General features: G+C 42.6%; 1 long non-coding RNA gene across 1 annotated transcript in view; it reads right to left on the bottom strand.

Annotated features, from left to right (window-relative positions):
• The window catches only part of LOC140610024 (uncharacterized), a 47,510-nt gene extending 28,291 nt beyond the window's left edge, over nt 1–19,219 (bottom strand). Inside the window, exons 1-2 of the long non-coding RNA XR_012011808.1 lie at nt 18,734–19,219; nt 6,717–6,762 (exon numbers count right to left, since the gene is read on the bottom strand). This is a non-coding gene — a long non-coding RNA (uncharacterized lncRNA). The remainder of the gene's footprint in view (nt 1–6,716; nt 6,763–18,733) is intronic.
• Nucleotides 19,220–20,038: the final 819 nt, after the last annotated feature.

The raw sequence follows: 20,038 nt of genomic DNA, 5'->3' as shown, positions 1-20,038 counted from the left end.
TTACCTCTTTGAAGACCCTATTTCCAAATTCAGTCACATTCTGAGGTACTGGTGGGGGTAGGAGTTTGAATTATGAATTTTGGAGGGACACTATTCAGCCCAGAGCAATTAGGACCAAAATGAGACCTTTTTCTTGGATTGCACGGGTTGAAACAACAGTGAAAAGAACTTTCTCATTATGTGATTCAATGTTATTTATTATCATGACCCAGAATCATCTAAAATCGTCTCCTGAACCACTGGAGGTTCTTGCCCACGCATGGAAAACATTATACGCTGTACTCTATTGCAGATATCTTTGTCAGATGCTGTGGGCAGATCCCCCTGGCCCATGCTGGATGACACCTGACGTTTTTGTAGAGTTTCCTTGCACACAGCTGGCTTCTGAACTTAGGTTGAGGGCTTTAATGGCCCACAGGAGCCTGCTTGACTGGCTTGCAGGAGGAGGTATGGGCCTGAGTGCAAGTTCATATCCCTAGGAATGTGGAGGTGGTGGATATTCCTGCTCTTTTATGACTTGTAGGGCCAATTTCAAGGCAATTCTACACAGTCCCTTAAAGAGCCTCCTGCAAAACTGAGCCCCAGTACCCAGAGCAGCAAACCTGCTCATTCACATGCCATGATTACCATTCCTCTCCTCTCTGTTTCATTCCTCTATGTCCTCACTGTGCTGCCTGGGATTTCTGCCCCAAATTAACTACTTTCACGTAAATCATTTTCTTAGGGTCTGCTTTTGGAGAATGCAACCAAAAAGCATATATATGGTTTGCCATCTAAAAAGGAATAAAGAAATAACACAAAACAAAGCTATCTACTTGCTCTCATTTCTGGATAATCAACCCAAATCCTACATTACTTTTTCTTAGAGCAATGATGTCAAATGCAGATGTAGAAATAGGCATGGAGATTGAAACTCCAGTAACCAAAAGTCTTGAACTCAAGTCTTGATCACCTTCTTTGGTGACTCAATCTCCCTTCTTGCTCTGAGAAATTGAAATGTTATGTTTAGCATGGCCTTAGAAACCATAGTGGGTGTGCTGAAGTTATCTTTTCTTTCTGGTCTTTGGACAATTTGGGAGATAATTTGATTACACCTTAACTTCCTCATATTGACTAGACTGGCTGGAAGTAGATTTTCTGATGATAAATATAAAAGAAACCCTTTTGCCAGGAAAGACAGAATAATCTGATTGATCATTTTACCTAAAACCAAAGGGGTTTGCTGAGGATGTGTAGAGTTGACTTCAGAGCACAATGTAAACAGAATTTCCTTCATGGTGTCAGAACGTTCTCTGCAGAAGTTATGTACAATGTCTTTCTAGATCCACAAATAAAGCAACAAACCATATGAAGTCATCTAGGTTTCTTTTCTTTTCTTTTTTTTTTTTTAAAGATTTCATCTATTCATTAATGAGAGACACACATACACACACACACACACACACACACACACACACACACACAGAGGCAGAGACACAAGCAGGCTCCATGCAGGGATGCCTGACGATCCTAGGTCTCCAGGATCAGGCCCTGGGCTAAAGGCAGCGCTCAACTGCTGAGCCACCCGGGCTGCACCAAGGTTTCTGATTCCCATAGAGCTTTAAAATAAAGTGTCAATAAGAAAGGATAGAGAACGATATATTGAATGCCACTTACAGTATAAATTTATCTTAACAATGCCACAGCTTCCTTCTCCTTTCAAAGAAATAAAACAACACAAATGTGTCCGCAACTCTCTACTACATCTCTTTATTCCAATTCCAACACACAGATAGATTTTGTTTTTATCTTGGATTTTGTTATCATCCCCAAGGATGTCTTACTATTTTTACTACACGTGCAGTATCATGAACTATATAATATTGTTTTACATATTCTTAAACTTTCTGTAAGTGGATCATTCTGTTTGCATCATTTTACAACTTGACTTTTTTATATCCATTATCATGTTTTAGGGATTTATCTATGTTTATATATGTAATTTAGCTCACTCTTTTTAACTGCTTTAAAACATTCCACTGTACAAATAAGCCACAATTTGTTTTTCCACTTCCCAGCTGATAAACATTTAGGTTATTTCCAATGTTTTTCTATAACACATAATGGCTTTACAAATATTCCTGGACTTGGTTCTTTGTGCATATGGGCAGAAGTCTCTTGTAAGATATATGCCCAGGAGTGGAAATGCTGGGTTATATATGACGTGTTGCTTCAACTTTATTAAAGACTGCCAAATTGCTCTGTAAGGATTAATTTATAATCCCATCAGCATGTGCAAAATTTCTTTCCCCCACACTCTCAACCCACATTTAATATTGACAGACTAAAATTTTTTGCCAACCTGAGGTCTGTGAAAAGTATTTCATTCTGGTTTTAGTTTGCATCTTCCAAATTACTAGTGATGGGAAGGGGTTATTTATACCTCTTAGATACCAATCTTTTGTGGTTTATATGCATCACATATACTTTCTCCCAAGTGAGTGAATTTCTTTGCACCTTACTTTTGAATGGAAGGTCTGGATTTTAATGTAGTCAATTTTATCAGTCTTTTTCTTTACACTTGGTGCTTTTTATGTACCATCTAAGAAATCCTTTCACTAAGGTCATTCAGACATCCTCCTACATTAATTCTAAACATTTTATATTTTTACCTACACAATTAAGTCTAGAATCCACTTGGAATTAGCATAGAGAAGAGCTCTGATTTAATATTTTTCATTACAGGTACTCAAATGTCCCAGCATTAGTTATTGAGAAGACAATTATTTTCCTGCTGCTCTGCAAAACCACTATTATCATAAACCAAGTATTCAGAAGTACATGAAGATAGTTCTTGTTCTCTAGTCCATTTTGTTGGTCTACCCATCTGTGTACTACTTCCACAACATTTTCATTGCTATAGATTTATAATGTTGACATACACCAGGGCAAATATTTTCCTCTGCATTCTGCTTTACTCTTAATCATGATTGCTTTGGCTTTTTATAGCTGTTTCCTCTTCTACATGAATCTGAGGACCAGCTTGGGTAGTTCCATGAACAGTCCGGCCTGTTAAAATGGTAATTATGTTTTTTGAATTTATGGATTAATTTAGGAATAATTAATACTTTTACGACATCAAGTTTTCTATCCATATCTCTATTTATTTTATTTTTTAAAGGCATTTCAACAACATTTTATTTTTTAAAAGATTTTATTTATTTATTCATGAGAGACACAGAGAGAGGCAAAGACACAGGCAGAGAAAGAAGCAGGCTTCCTGTGGGGATCCTGATGTGGGACTCCATCCCAGGACCCCAGGATCATGATCTGAGTCAAAGACAGATGCTCAATCAGTGAGCCACCCAGGTGCCCCAATAACATTTTATAATTGCTTTTATGTAGATGTTACATTTTTCAGGTTCCTCCCAAAGGAAGGCTAAATAGATTCCACATCTTGATAGGAAGTATCAAGGTTATAGAAGAGTATATGAGACCAGAAACATGCTGTGGCCATTTTGGAAAATACACTTTGCCACAATCTGCCCTCTGGCTACTGTAATTTATATCCCTCTCATATTCAAAGCAGTTTACTCCCTCCTCAAGAACTACAAATTCTACTTCCATTATGGCTTCAATTTCAGGCTCACAGTTTAAGACTTTGCCCTCTAAATCACACTTATATGCAGCTGAGGCTTTTTGGGTTTGGTTCCTCAAGTAGGGCTTCTAGGGACAGTTGCTATTGATCTTGAGTCTTGTGAACTTGAGAAACAATTGGGCTACAACATATATATGGAACATATACTGATGGGACAGGTATACAGTAACTGCTATAGATCCTTCTCTTTCAAAAGGGGGGAAATGAGAAGCACACAGGAATCCATGCTAATTTTGAAATCCAGTAGGGTACACGTTGCCATGTACTTGACTAAGTGCAGTACTTAGTCTGACAATTGTGCACCGTGGCTCTTGCTTGTACTCTCCAAGTCTTCTTTCCTTTTCTATTAATAATGGCCCATGTGACAGCTGAACAGTTTTCTCAGTCTACTTTCTGCATGTAAAATGTTAACTAAACTTCCCTTTCCAGCCAAGCTGATATAATTATTTTAAAAACCTTGTGAGTTTCTTATGAATCTGTGCATTATGAATACATTCCATTAGACAAAAGCTACACCCACCAGTCTTGTCAAATAAGCCCTTTTCTACCTTGAGCTTGCTGTAAAATTTCTAATGAGCACTCTTCAGGTTGTTTGTTCTATTGGTTTACAGAGGATCTGGGGAGCATTCCTGAAAGATCGCCAGAGGGTCTTTTGGGTGAGCAAAGCAGTTCTTGAGGCACTGCCTTGGGTCTTTCTGAGGTTCTAACAAAGGGTCTAACTATCCAGTCCTGGTTTTAATATTTGCTCCGAGGCTATTTCAAAATTTGAAACTACTGAGAAGGCTGGGAATTAGAAATCATTTTATTCTTGAACACATCAAGTCCTGGCTCCTTTATATTTCTTCTCAATGTTACTTGAAATGTGAATAATTCCTTTTTTCTTCAAGGTCATCTTTTTGCTTTCTCATTTTATCACAGATGATAGGAAGAAGCCAGAAGACACTTTCAAGATGCTGCCTGAAATCTCCTTAACTAGATCGTCCAATTAGTTGGTACGTCATCAGCTTCCCACATTGCTTCAGGAACGGGATTCCTAAACTTTGTCTCATGACATAACAAGGACTTCTTTCAGTTTCTGAAAATATTTTTCTTACCTTCCTTTAAACCTTCACAGATAGCTTCATAGGGTTATCAGGCATTCTTTAGTGGTCTCTTCAAGATCCTTTAGGCTTTCACTAACACTCTCCTGAAGGTTTTTACAATTTCTGCCCTCTACCTTGTTCCAAAGTCATTTCCACATATTTTAGATTTTTTGTTGCCACTGCATCTCACTTTTGGCACCAAAAATATACTCTCATGTTAAGCTATATAACAAATTACTCCAAAAAATAGTGGCATAATTAGCCAATTATTTTGCTCATGAATCTGTGACATGGGTTGGTTTTGGCAGGAATAGTTCTTGTTTATTCCACTTGACATCAGCTGGGGCAGCTTGAAGGCTGTGGCTGGAATCACCTGATGGCTGATTCACTCCCATATCTGGTGACGGATGTTGGCTATTGGCTGAGACCTCAGTTTGACTGTGGAATGAAATACATTCCACAATGTATACAATACTTTATATATTTATATAAAAAATATATAAAAATATATATATATATTTCTTTATAAATATAAAATTCTTATATTTCTTATATAAGAATTTCTTATAAAATTCTTCTTTATAAAACGGGAGGTGAGTTCCAAGGGCAAATATCCCAAGAAAAGGAGAGCATCAGAAGAAAGCTGTATGACCTTTTAAAATTGAGTTTTGGAAATCCCCAGAATTATTTCTCCTGTGGCTGAGGCAGTCACAAGTCCCATCAAAAGCAGAAAAAAACAGATTCTCCCTGTTGATGAACAGTTGCAAATTTCTGGAAGATCATATGGGGAATCCTGGTGTGCCCTTTTTATGGAAAACACATTTTACTTTAGTTACTATTTTATATAGAGTTGTTAGGCAGGTTTCTCTCAAGGTGACATTTGAACACATATCCATGAAAATGAGGCAGTCATGTTTATGCTTGGGAAAGAGCAGTGGAAACAAGTGCAAAGACCCTGACGCAGGTTATGATTGATGTATTTGAATCAGTTTGGCTGAGAACAGATGAGCAAAAAAAAAAAAAAAAAAGAATAGTGTTAAGTTCAGAGAAATAACCAGGGGCTTATTATTTAGGGTCTTGGGTCTTGTAGGCCATTGGAAAGATTCTAGCTTTTACTCCAAGCCATGAGAAAGGTGTGAATTAACAGAAGGGAGACATTATTGGCCTTAGGCTTTAAAAGGATCACTTATTGAGATACGATGTGCATGAGTTTGTATTATATTTGTTATCACTGTGAAGATGAGCCATATAGAGATAAATAGGAATGAAGTTTATTGCTACACACCCAGAGAACTCAATTATATTTAAGCCAAGAAGGTAAGTTATAAATCTTAGACTCTTGTTAATGTCTTTCTAAAATCTGTATTTGGTTTAAAGTTGAATTTGTACCTTTTAGGCATCACTAATAAAATTTAGCACTCTCTAAAACCAAGTGTTTTCTAATTTTGAAACTTTTTTAGGTATGGGGTGACAAGTATGCCGGATATCTCTTCTTTGTCCTCTAGATCCATTACCGTTTCTATTGTGTTGTCTGCTTCAAGAGCTGACCTCAATGTCTCTTGGACCTCTGACTTCAAGGTAGGTATAGCCAATGAAAAGTTCTAGCAGGAGAAAGGGAGGAAGGGAAGTGAGGTCAGGATATTAATTCTTGTAGTCCATTTTGACAGCTCCTTAATTGTATCTTAATATAAGGTCACAGCTTCTCTCAAAGGAGCTGTTCTATGAGACTCTTTTTTCAGTCCTGGTCACTTCTATCTCTCTCTCCCCTGCAGGCTAACGTGGTGGACTTCACTCCTGCTAGTCCTCCATTGATGCACTCTTCTCTTTGGTTCTCCATACCCACACCACTGTAAGTAGATCCTTTGCAAATAAACCCTTCCCAAATAATCTTTATTTTGCATGTGCCATCTGTTCTTTTTGGGACCCTGGGATGATATAGCAATTCTTAAGCTTTAAAAATTAAAACTAGGGCTCTTATGTATTTAATTTTGACTTACCTCTCTCCTTTCTTTTTGTCATTTCTTCTTTTGTTTCCTCCTAACCCTAAAACAATGGGAGTAGAGGAATATGTCAGACATGCTCAGAATTTGAAGAGGCAGTTTATTGAAGAGTACAACTCTTCAAACTTGGATGTAATATAAGCAAATACATATCCACTTATAGGTGTCTGGGCATCAAAATCCATGTGAAATTGGCACATTTATTTTTCCTATGTTAATGGGGAGAGGGTAGTGGTGACCTCTTATGTCCTACCACCTCTATTCCTCATTCCCACCAACTAAACCTTTTAAACTATATTGCCACTTACGGACATTTTATGAGGACATTGAATAGAGGGCTAAAAGAAGTGAGCCACACTTACATCTGAGGAAAAAAGCTCTAAAAACATGTATAAAAGCTCTGAGGTAGGGACTTGGGAGGCCAGAGCTTCATAAACCCTAAACATCCTAACTCTTACAATTGAACTTAACATTAGTACATTTTCTCACTTGGTTCTTAGGCCATTGTATTTCTCTCTTGGTTTGCCGATCTTCTTCTCTACTGTCTTTGACTTTTTCCAGAGAAGAGAATTAAACAGAGGATCAAATAGTCAAGATTTCAAACACATGGTGCATTTTTTCTTTTCTTTTCTTTTTTCTTTGGAAATTATTGTACATTATTTCTTGACTGAATGGGCTTACTTGGACAAAGCCCAATAGTGGTCTGAGTAACTCCTTAGTCAACAATTGTTGAAGGACTGGCTATATCTTTCCTAAAAGAGGCCAATTCTGCATTTGGCTTAAAATGGCATTTGGCTTTCGGGCTCTGAGATAGCTTCTTATTCCCCTATGAAAGGCCCACGAAACCTGAGAAAAATACAAAAACGTAAACAATAATAGAAAGCCTAATGGAAATAATTGTCCCAGTGGAGTTGGACCAAGAAAAATCCAGGCAAGATTTCCTTCATGGCAAACTCAAGCTGGTGATGTACCAGAGCGGGCCAGAACAAAGGAGGGATGGCGAGTTGCTGAGAGCTTATCTTTGCTGTGCTACAAGTTAAGAGCAATGTTCCAATGACACCGCCTATATAACAAATTACCTCTAAAGTTAGTGGTTTCAAACAATGGAAATCATGTTTTATCTCTTGCAATTTTTGTAGGTCAGGAATTCAGACGAGGCACAGCTTGGCTCTGCTCCATAAGTTCTTCGAACCCCAACAGGATGACTGGAAGCCTGAGGCTGGGATCTTCTAATGGCCCATTCACTCACATGTTCAGTGGGTGATGCTGGCTCTTGGACTGGGCCCTCATTGGGATTGCCAGGCAGAGCATCACATAGGCCTCTCTATGTGGCATGGGCTTCCTTAAAATATGGTGGCCGGATTCTAAGGGGAAATGTTCCATGAGAGAAGGAGCTATGCAAAAGTTGTATTGACTTTTTTAATCTGGCTTTGAAAATCACTCAGTGCTACTTCCAGCACACTGTACTGGTCAAGACAGTTACAAGGGTTCAATTAGGTTCAAAGAGAGCAACACAGATCCCCACTGTTTGATGGAGGAGTACTACCATGTAAGATGCCAGGTGGGATGAGATATAATTGGTGCTGCCATCTTTGGAAAATACAATCTGCCAAGATGGGGGCTGTCAGGTGAGATGGCCTCGGTCAGAACTCATACTGTGCTACTTCCTAACCATATGACCCAGGGCTTGTAAGTCACTTGACTTCTCTGTACTGTACTTCCCTCATAGGGTTGGTGTGAAGATTCAGTGAGTTATATGATAAGCAATGAGGATAGTACTTGGCACATATTTAGTCCTAAAAAATGTTAGGTCTTACCATATAATGTAACAGGAAGGGTGCTCTGTCCTTGCCATTTATTTCCATCTTCCTATTCTCTAGGTGAAAGGGAGTGTCTTTTAGCACAAAACAAGTTAAATTACACCATGAGAGATGGCTCATAGTGGCACAGAGAGGTGGGAGTTGTTAGTCTGCTACATTTTCTTTCCTTAAAGAATCTGAAACCCTTAGCCTGGTCCTTGGAGACCTACAGGAAACTGCTCACTGCAGGAAAAATACGATCTGCTACAGATAACGGCTCCCAAGTTAGATGGCCATGCTCTGCCAGTTACTAAGTGTCTGATGGTAGAAGCTTGCAGGATAGAAGAAGCAACTGAGACCCCTTGAGTGGGAAGATAGATGAAAGGAGGAAAAAAAGAAAAAAAGGAAGAATTCTCCCATTTCGGAACCTAATTTTATATGTCTCCAAAGGTAACATAATGTGTTCATAATGCCCGACTAATGAGAATGGGTTTTTATGGACACAAAGGTTGTACTTGCATGCTTTCTAGACATCATGGACATAGGGAAGTTGCTGCTCTACCTCTCTATTCACAGGAAAAGCCACCAAAATATTAACACTGGTGCATTAAAAGTGATTCTTGTTTTATTTTTAAAAAATCTTTTCCAAATCTTCTACTATTTCATAATTCAAATAAATACTAGGGGGAAAATGTCCTCCTGATACACAGCAGCTGTGCTTGCACATCACTAATGCCTCTTAGTATCAGTTACCAACACACGGACATCAGCATTTCAATGGAAAGAAATGGGCCAAATCATCCTCTGCAGCTTCCTTTTCTTAAGAGAGAGAAGAATTTGACAAGTTTCTTCTGAACCTAATTCTGCAGAATCACCAAGATGCAGTGATTTACAGAATGGAAAAGACGTCACTTTCATGGCCAGAGTGGAGTGACCTTAGTGCCCCCCAAAGCCCCTCCAGTTTTTCCTGTTGACATTTGCTGCAGAACACAATGAATTTTCCAGTGACCCAGCTCCCTGTGCCTTGAACAAGATTTCAATAGAAACCACCGTAGCCCATAAAAAATACAGGGGTGGGAGCGGGTCATATGAAAGATCGCAGAACGCAGCCAAGCTGCACCTCACCCCTCCCCTCTACAGCTAACAGCACACCCAGAGGTCCTTAGGGAGGGGTGAGTACAATAAGAAAACACCTGTGAATTCCTTGCAGAACTCCCCCGATGGCTACATTCCACCCTTTCCTCTTTTATAAAAGATTCCATTTGCTCCATCTCTGACCCCAGGGCATGGACAAATGGATGGAGGCCTGGTGTGGCTTCTCTGCTTTTGGCTGTGTTCCCCGCACCAATTAATCACTGGACCTCAGCCTGACAGGCTCAGCTCTCTGCTGCTGCTCATCCTCTGGCTGTTCTGGTAATTACTCCAAAGCCTTCCCCAGATGCAAAAATTTCTCAATGTTTTTTCTTCCCCACCTCTCCAACTCATGTGCTGGCTACTGCACAGAGAGTGGCCATGGCCTCCTCTTATTTTACCATCTGGAGTCAGTAAGGAACCCTGAGCATCCAGTTTGAGTTCAGGCTGTGTTACCTACTAGCTTTACCACCTTGGACTTGTCACTTCCCTATCCCCTATCCTTCCTCAACCCTGGAAAGAAGATAATAGTAACTAATAAGTAGCAACCTTGCCATCTTCAAGGAATCATTGTGATAATCTGATCAGGGGTGATTCTTAACTCTTCCTCATTTTTTTTTGCCAAAGATCTTTTTGGCAGTCTGGGAAGCCACAGATCCTTTTTTAGAATTGTGTTTTTAATGCATAGCATACTTAGGATTGCAAAAGACAACCAAGCATATTGAAATACAATGACTGGATTATTAAAATCAATTGATATAAAAATAAATGTCTCTAGCAATACCTTAAATAACAAGATTTAGCAGTTAGTCTGAGGACTGTATGATTTCTAACTAGTATGGAAGCTAAATGATATGTTCAGATATCTATAACAGCAGTGATGTGATATGAAAATATTTGTGACTTCATTTCATGATAAAGTCACAGGTACCTTTTGGACTGTGGTTTGTTGCTTGTATTCATAATTGATGGAAATGCTAAATTCTAGTTAGAAATTTTTAAAAATATTTTATTTATTTATTCATGAGAGACAGAGAGAGAGAGAGAGAGAGGCAGAGACATAGGCACAGGGAGCCTGATGTGGGACTCGATCTCATACCCCAGATCATGTTCTGAGCCAAAGGCAGACGCTCAACCGCTGACCACCCAGGTGCCCCTCTAGGGAGAATTTAATGAAAAAATGTTTTCCCCTTCAAGTTCATAGTGCTCTGAAATCTGTTCATGTTTTCTTGAGGGGACATGGACATCATGTCAAGAAATTCTAATACAAATAAATGAGATAATGTATGTGAAAATGCTTCATAAACTGTGGGATTTGATGCATGTGAAAGATGGAGAAAGACAACCCCTGCCCCCCCAAAAAATCCCATCAGGTTCAAGTTTTCCTGAGTCTTTGTATTTCTTCTATGTTGGCTTCCTTCAAGAATTTTTTTTTAAAGATTTTATTTATTTATTCATGAGACAGAGAGAGAGACAGAGAGACAGAGAGACAGAGAGAGAGGCAGAGACACAGGCAGAGGGAGAAGCAGGATCCATGCAGGGAGCCTGACATGGGACTCCATCCTGGGTCTCTAGGACCATGCCCTGGGCTGAAGGCAGCGCTAAACCGCTGAGCCACCGGGGCTACCCTCAATAATTTTTTAGAGGTTGGTTGGGGGAGAATGATCTTTACAACACGTGTCATTAATATACACCTGAGGACTGAGGCATCATGTATAGAGTTAGTACATTATATTCGTTATCCTCAGGTTAAGCAAGTGTGTCTCTAGCTATGGTCCCTAACACATCTATTAGAATGGCCTAGGCTGGGGAGAGGGTAGGCAGTTTACATTTTAAAGACAGAGCTTTTGAGACCCTGCCCTGTCCTAGTGAATCAGAAGTAGCCCCAAGTGACCTGTTTTTTTCTCCCTCCTCCTCCTTCACCTCCTTCTCCTCCTTTTTAATGCATACTGGATGATTCTAATACACACTCAATTCTGAGAACCTTTTGATTAAGGGAAATTGCATCTATTATTATCATTCTTACTTGGAGAACCAGAGCTGTTGTTGGGACAGAGGATGGAAAGATAACTTTCTAGAAATTTTTCAGCTTGATTACTACTTGAGCCAACATCAAATAACCAGAATCCATGCTCCAATGGTATCCCATAATCTTTTCCTCAAGTATCTACCCCAATTATGATGGTTGGAAAATAAACATCTCCACTCAAGGTGGAAACCCAATTCCACCATCAGCTTGGCACTGCTGGGATGCTTAGAAGAGTCAAGGGGTGAAAAAAAAAAACCCTCATACATAGGTATGCAAGTCACCAAAAGTCTGTGTCCAGCATTTTATCACAGATATATTTTGGAGTATTAGGAGATGCCCCAAGCCTGAGATATGCTAGATGCTGAGTGTTGCTTGCAGGAAAGTAAAGAGGGCCAAGGGTAGAGGGAGTCAGACCTTACCATAAGAAGCCTTATTTCATTTTGGTCACCCTGTCCTAGACACAAAGAGCCCAACCCAGGGACTCTGACATACCAGTACTCAGGGCTTGCTGATGCTTTCCTGGTCTCTGAGGCAGGGCGGATGGAACAGAAAAGAGGAGCATTGAAGGTGGTGCGATCCCTACAGAGGAGCTGCCTGGCTTGTTCTGTGAAAGTATTTTTTTCTCTACTCAAGAGCTTGATGGGGGATGAAGAAGAGATTTTGTCCTCCCAAAGAAAAGGTAGAGACAAAGAGAAATGTCAGTAACAATCTCCATCAGGAGGAACTGATGATTCGAAAAGATATTTTTGTTAGGTGGGAGAGGTAGGGGATATCCAATATCCTCCTTGGTGCTGAGGAACACACAAAAATGCTAGAAAGTATCTTTCTCAAATGCCCCTTTCTTTAAGATTTCAGCAAGCTTCTGGGAATGTTTGGTGTTTTCTCCATATGGCACAACCAAGAGTACTTTGAGGGGATGGTTATGGAAACATTTCAGAGCTCTCCTTGGCATGCACATTTGCAGGCTTCTCCTCCAAGTGCCAGGGATTTTGAGCACTGAGAAACATAGCAACATATAGCAGGAGCCTGGAGCACTGGGAGTACAACACTCTCACTGGCTGCACCAAACACTGCTTCTACTTCCCTCTCCCTACGCACCAGCACTTTTCCCTTCCACTTTGAGACTGTTCTGTTATGCAAAGACTCTAGGTGACTTCTGAGGGGAAGAGAGGACTCAATTTCTCTCATTTCCCTTCTACCCACATAAGCCAAGCTTCTTTTCCTTGTTCCATCTAAAGAACATGTGCTGAACACCTGGCTATCCCAAGTGGCCTCTTGCCTGCTTTTTGCACATTTAGGGGAGAAACAGAGCCTAAATCAGGGGGCAGCAAGCTGTGACCTGTGGACCAAATCCTGTTGTCTATTTTTGTAAGCAAAGTTTTATTGGAGCACAGCCATGCCCATTGACTTGCATACGGTCTATGGCTACTCTTGAGCTGCTAAGGTAGAGCTGAGTCGTTGTGACAGAGAGTTTATGGCCTGCAAAGGCAAATATATTTTCTATCTGGTTTCTAATGTCTGGCTTAAATCATGGAGTCACGGATCAGAGCAGCTGAAAAAGAGGAGATTCCAAGAGTTAAATGAGGACAGCTAAATTTCTCATCTTGAGAGCATAAAAGCAAGTGAAGTAGCTCGTTGTTTGCAATACAGTAAACAACACATACTGGACACTTGCCGTCTGCCCAACCACTGCACCAATCACTTTACATATATTCTCTCTTTTTTACAAGGCAGGTGCTCTTATTATTCTCATTTTATAGTGGAGAAAACTGAGGTCTAAAAATATTACATCACTTGCCCTGGCCATCCAATTAATAAGTGGTAGGGTGGGAATTGGAACCTAGGGAGGATTCCAGAGCCCAGAGTCTTGACCATGAGGCCACTCTGTGGAATGGCTTCATGTCCCAAGAGAGTATGGAAATGGCTGCTTCCTCCACTGCCCAGATGAACGGTGTGCTAAGTCTTAGCACTGGGTGGTAGGGGTAGCAGAATTACAGGAAATGTGGATTCCTTAAGGCTTTCATGGACTTCTGAGGCTGTACTCAAAATGTTCTGGTTGAAGGTCGGGTGGAGATGACTCCCTTGCCCAGTTGAAATTGCTTCCCTCTGCCTCATTTACCAGATTTTAAGAAGGAACCAAACATTATCGGTTGCATGGCTATTTGCTATTTTGAAAATTTGTTGGGGGATGAGGTTGAAACATTGAAAATTTAAGTCCAAATTGACATAATAAGGAACACTTTTAAGAAAGGCTTCTGTGTGAGCCTTTCATCTAAAATCTCAGACGACTTCAGGAGTAGTTACTATTTACTCTCTTCTATGACTCCCTCGGGGACCATAATGGATTGTGGCTACTTCAAGACTTGAAGAGTTCCTTTAAGTTGTGTAATATTTTTCCCGGGTCTTTTTGGCTAACACAAGCACTTCACCAACATCTGGGGGGGAAATATTGTGCACCAATTTCTCTCTTTGTTTAGAGTGGCCTTGACCTAAATTGGTATTTTAGGCACAGCCTGGGTTCCCAAAACTGTTGTTTATGCTACTGGACATAGTTAAAAGGAAGAAGAAACAATCCCCAAGGACAAAGTCAAAGCAAAATAGCATCTAATTCATAATCTCCGTGTAAGGTTCGAGGAGCTCAGGTACACAAGACATTGAGCCCAGTGTAAGCTACGGGAAAGGTGGTTCCACGCTCAGCTCTACTCTAATAAGCGCGTTGGATATCTTTGTATCCCATCAACCAACCATTACTCGTGAAAATGACCATGAGTCAGCCCTGACTTGGTGCCAGCTCTGGATGAGGAGCTGTACCCTGGCCTCCAAAAAGTGTAGGATCAAGAGGGAAACTTTGAATTTATATCTCTTTTTTTTAATTTTTATTTATTTATGATAGTCACAGAGAGAGAGAGAGAGGCAGAGACACAGGCAGAGGGAGAAGCAGGCTCCATGCACCGGGAGCCCGATGTGGGATTCGATCCCGGGTCTCCAGGATGGCGCCCTAGGCCAAAGGCAGGCGCCAAACCGCTGTGCCACCCAGGGATCCCTGAACTTATATCTCTTTTTAAATCTCATCCTATTACATTATTCTTGGTATAGGCTTTATAATGTACATCTTATGTCATTCAGCAACGCATGAAAAGATGATGAATGAGCACGTGCTCAACAGTTCTCTAATGAAAGGGTGTGTGGACAAAATTCACCGTTTTGCATTCCTTATCTGAGCATTTGATTAGCACTAGACTCTCAGAGGGTCAAAAACTGGAATGTCCCAGGGGCCAGTGCTTAAGTGCAGAGCGTGTGCTCCTTCTAGACAGAGCAGCTGCTGCTCCAGTCACCCATTTTCTGGCCCACTGTCACCATGTGGAAACAAGTACTCAGCTTGACCCTATCTTTAGATTTTTTTCAAAAGTAGCTGAAAAGCTCATTTTTATGTAAAAAATCATGATGTATGTGTGAAATCTCACGAGACTGAAATATTGGAGACATTAAGCAGTCCTGTGCTCGTCAGAGAACTCTACATCTGTTGGCCAGATTTGGCCCTTGAACCTTCAGTTTGCAACCTCTACCTTGAATGCTATACCCCCCAAATTTCCACGGTTAAGTAAACTTGCCAAATGCAACAGGATGGGGTCCTTCTTAAATGTTCTTAATGCAGGCTGGTATATTAAATATCCTCAGAAATAGTACAAGAATGAAACCTGTTTAGCTTTTTTTAAACCACTGTTCCCCCAAATCATCAGCCTGTGGACCCTCCTTGTTCCCACATTACAACAAGCTGCAGAGGTGTAGTTGCTAAGAACATACACTGGGCCATAGCTGAGCTGGGCAGTCTTGCTACTATTACTCTCATTTTATACATGAAAGCAATGGAATCCGTGCAAGGCTAAGAAAATTGTTCAGGGTCATATTGCTAGTGAGCGACAGGCTCTGGGTCAGACTTTAAAGCTGAAACTGTTTCTACTGCATTTCTGAAAAAGCTTGAGGATTTTGTTTTCTCTACAGCTGGCACAGTAACAAATTCAGGATTCAGGATTGGTTCTTTAGTTGAACTGTTTAAGAAGAAAACTCATATCCCCTAAAAGTATATCAATGACACTGGTTCTAAAAGCGACACAGGGGCAGGGGTCTCACGTTCTAGTATCACCTCCCCTAGGGAAGCTTTGTGGATCCTCTCCTCTTCCACCCTGCCTTGCCCTGCCCTGAATATTCTGAAATGGCTCCCCTGGCCCTCCCTGCTCCTACCCTCCCCAAACCTCATCACCTTTCTCTCCACCCAGTGAAGGCCCTGATTCAGCAGACCTTGCCTAGCTCCCTCTGCAGACACCCAAGTGGGAGCCAGAGGGAGGGGTAGGTCATGGACTGGGATGAACAAGGAGGTCTGGGAGGTCCTGCTCTGTAGGGCGGAGGTTTGGAAGCAGGCTGGGCTGGCTGGGGGTGCGGTCAGGGCTGAGCAGGGTTGAGAGAGGCCCAAATAATGGCCTGGCCCCTGTTAACACCATTTGGACACCAGATGCAGAATGAGGGCTGCCATTTGGACAGCCTTGAGCCAAACACCATTCCCAGGAGTGAGGGATCCATCCCCGCTATGTCTTAAAGATCCCCAGAGAGGCTTCTTCATCTCGAGAGGGGAATTCACTCCTCCCTTGGCAATCACTCCCAGGCTTAACTAACCAGCCTTAATGGGAGAGAGTTCATCCTAGCTTCCAGAGAAACTCTTCCTGCTACGTTTCTTCTCAGAGTCTTTCCAGATCCCCTGAGGGACAGGAGTCCCCGCCCTCCACATATTAACCTTTGATAAACTTGGGGGCCACAGAGGGAGTAGCTCGGAGCCTGAGCCAGAACATGGGTTTGAGTCTCAGAGCATTAATGAGCTGTGTGACCTTTGGGCAAGTTACCTAACATTTCTGTACCTCAGTTTCTTCTATAGAAGGAGGGTAAAAACTCAGTACTGTCAAGAGAAATGGAAGCATACAACCATACAAAATCTTGCACATTGATACCCAGAGTGACATTGATAAAAATCCCAGCGTGGAAACAACCCAAATGCCTATTATGGATAAGCAAATGGAGTATTACACTGTCAGAGAAAGGAATGAAGCATTGGTGCATGCTCCAACATGGATTAGCCTTGAACACATGATGCTCAATGTAAGAAGCCAGCTACAAAAGACTACATGTGCTACGATTTCATTTATATGAAATGTTTAGAATAGGCAAATCCATAAGAGATAGAAAGTAGTTAATGGTTACTTAGGGCTGGTGGGAGAGGGGAATGAAGAGTGGGTACGGAGTCTCTTTTTGGGGTGATGAAATTTTCTAATGTTGACTGTGGTTACGGTTGCAAACTCTGAATGTACTAAAAACCACCCAGTTAAATACTTTAGATGGGTAAATTGTATGGTATGGAAATCATCTCTCAATGAAACAGTAATTTTAAAAAAGGAGGAAAACCCCCACGGAATCCTACATCATAGGATTATTGTTCACATTAGGTAATACAATGCCTGTAAAATGTTTAGCACAGTGCCTGGTAAAGCCATCAGTAAATGCTATCTTCAATAATAATAATAACTAACATATAGTTACACTTACATCCTATATTATCGTATCACATAAGCAATAATTATGATACACAATATTATATGCAACTACACATTATTATTATTTTTTAAGATTTTATTTATTTATTCATGAGAGATACAGAGAGAGAGGCAGAGACATAGGCAGAGGGAGAAGCAGGCTCCATGCAGGGAGCCCGATGTGAAACTCGATCCTGAGACTCCAGGATCATGCCCTGGGCAGAAGGCAAGGTGCTCAACCACTGAGCTATCCGGGCATCCCATGTAACCACATGTTAAATATAAATTGCATTAGAATAATTATAAAATAATTATAATTTTCCCTTTGTCTCCTCTTCCTCTTAAAACTTTATGATTTCGGAGTGGTCCTCCAATTTTTGAAACACTATTAACATTCTTTTTGAAAACTACGAATATTGTGTCTCATAACATCTATAACACATTGTCATAGTTATCTATACTACATCTGTAAGACGATTGCTATATATGTTCATATTCACGTATTTCAGGCTCTATGAAGGACTATAATACACCATACGGTGCTTGGCATCACTCTTAAGAAACCTTCTATTAGTAGTAGCATTCACCCCGGGACTCCTCTCCTTCTCCAACCTTTCTGAATTTGGCTCGCTTTCTCCAGCTCTTTGCAATGTTTCCCGGCCTCTTAGACAATTCGGAGGGAAAACAGCTCTGAGTTTGGAGAAATTTAATTACAAGCAGGACTCCCCTTCAACTGCCTCGCGTCGCTGCAACCAGACACCAGGAGAAAGCACCCAGCGGTGCGCTCCCAGCCGGGGAGCCGGAGGAGGCGGCGAGGCGCGGGGGCTGGGGGGCTCCCCACGGCCACCTGCGGGGGTGGTGGAGGTGGTGGTGGTGGGGTGGGGGGCTCGGGGGTCCCCTTGCAATCCCGGGGCGCCCTCCCTCAGCTGCTCGCTGCAGCTCAGGGGGTGGGGGGCCGGCTGCGCTCCGCTGGCCCCCGGGGAGGCGGGGAGGGGGCGCGCGGGGAGGGGGGCCGCTGCGCGCAGGTGTCTCATTTGCATTCAAATAGCAGCCCCCCCCCCCCCCCCCCCCCGCTTCGCCCCCCGCCCCGGGGATCCGACAACAAAGGCCTCATTGAAGCCAGGCCTCCGCCTTCCGCGGGCCGAGCTCGGATGGGAGGACGGTCTCCCCGGGAGGCCATCGCTCCCCCACCCGGAGCTCGCCCCGATTCGGTCACGGGTGACCGCGGGACTTCTGAGAAACGCCAGCTGGGCCGCTGGCCGCGACTTCAGGACGGCCGCCCACCGCCGGGGCCGAGGTCCCCTGCAAGCATCTCCTCCCCGCTGGCCCTGGGGCCCCGCCACGCTGCAGTTTCCAGAAGCACAGCCCCGGGCACGCGCTCCGGGCCGAGGGGTGGCGGGACCGCGAACGCCCCTGCCATCCCCCCACCGCACCCGGCTGCTGATCTGAGGCCTGAGCCGGGCTTAGTTTTCATACCTGTTGGGCGGACTTCAAGGAACAACCTGATTTTGCAGCTGTCTTTAAGGAGCTTGCAGGTGGTGCGTGCCATGGTGGCAAGGTTCTTACAATGCTTTCTTCTCATGGACTTTCTTGCAATTGTATGCACACACACACACACACACACACACTTAAAAGTGCTTCAAAGAGAAACAAGGAATATATTTAGGAAAGCTCCCCCACCCCCACCCCCGGAAACTGCTAGAAGCAAAGTCATTTAGAGGGAAAAGCTTAGCAAATTGGCATCACAGAGTATCTGAGCTGGACTCTGTGGCTATAATAGGGGCTGGGGTAGTCTTGCTGCTTCTCCGTGGGGGGGAGGAAAATGCTAGTGCAAGCATGTCCCCGGGGTGCAGGACCGCTGAGTGCATGGGGGGCTGCAGCCCTTTTGCCCTGGCCCTGCCCATCCCTGGCACAGCCCCAACCCCCAAATGGCCAGGGCATCCTTGAGGAAGGCACAGTCTGCTCAGCCATTCATGGGCGCTCAGGCTGTGGCTCTCAGGGACCCAGCTCTGCACTTAATTCTAAAAATGGAAACCCAGAGATATAAATGGACTTCCATCCAACATCACACCGCCCAAACTTTTCATGGTGCATGGAGTCCTCACAGCTTTTGCAGTGCCCCGCTCGAATCCAACCAAGGGGAGTGCTTGTCAAGTGCCTCCCAGAGAGCAGCATCCCTAGAGTCCCCAACAGTTTCTGTAAACCCTTGAGTTCTCCAAGGAAGAAGAAAGAAAAAAAAAAAGGCTCCGAAAGGAATCATTTCAACATTGGTTCATGAGAGTTGTACGGTTTTGAAAAGAGGAGAAATAAAAGGATTGGATACAAATGGGGAGAGAGAGGATGTAACAGAAAATTTGGAAAGAATGAAGGACCACAAATACTGCGATCTAGACCTACAGTTGAGTATGGATGCCGTCCCTCCTTATATTTAACATTCCTGGAACATCACATCACATCTGTTCATATAACTGGGCCAATTCAATTGTCATATTGAGGCCCTATCCTGCCATACTGGTGGGAATCTTCATCTCAGTCATTTTTGGGATTCCTGACTCTTCCATTCCCAGGGCCTACCTCTGAGCCGAGGGGTGGTGTGGTGGGGGTGCCTTCTGGCTGTCAGACCACAGAGATGGTCTTGGGCATACCACTATCGCCCACTATACCCCCAGTGGCTGGTTCTGAAACTTGTGACTGCTTCAGCAGGAAGCTTGGGACACAGGGCTCATCTCCACTGATGCCTCGATGCTCCTCTGAGCCAATTTTCTCTGGGATTCTGAACCC

The sequence above is a fragment of the Canis lupus genome, chromosome 19, assembly GCF_048164855.1.
Source record: "Canis lupus baileyi chromosome 19, mCanLup2.hap1, whole genome shotgun sequence".
Lineage (NCBI taxonomy): Eukaryota > Metazoa > Chordata > Mammalia > Carnivora > Canidae > Canis > Canis lupus.
This window is presented reverse-complemented; position numbering and strand designations above follow the sequence as displayed.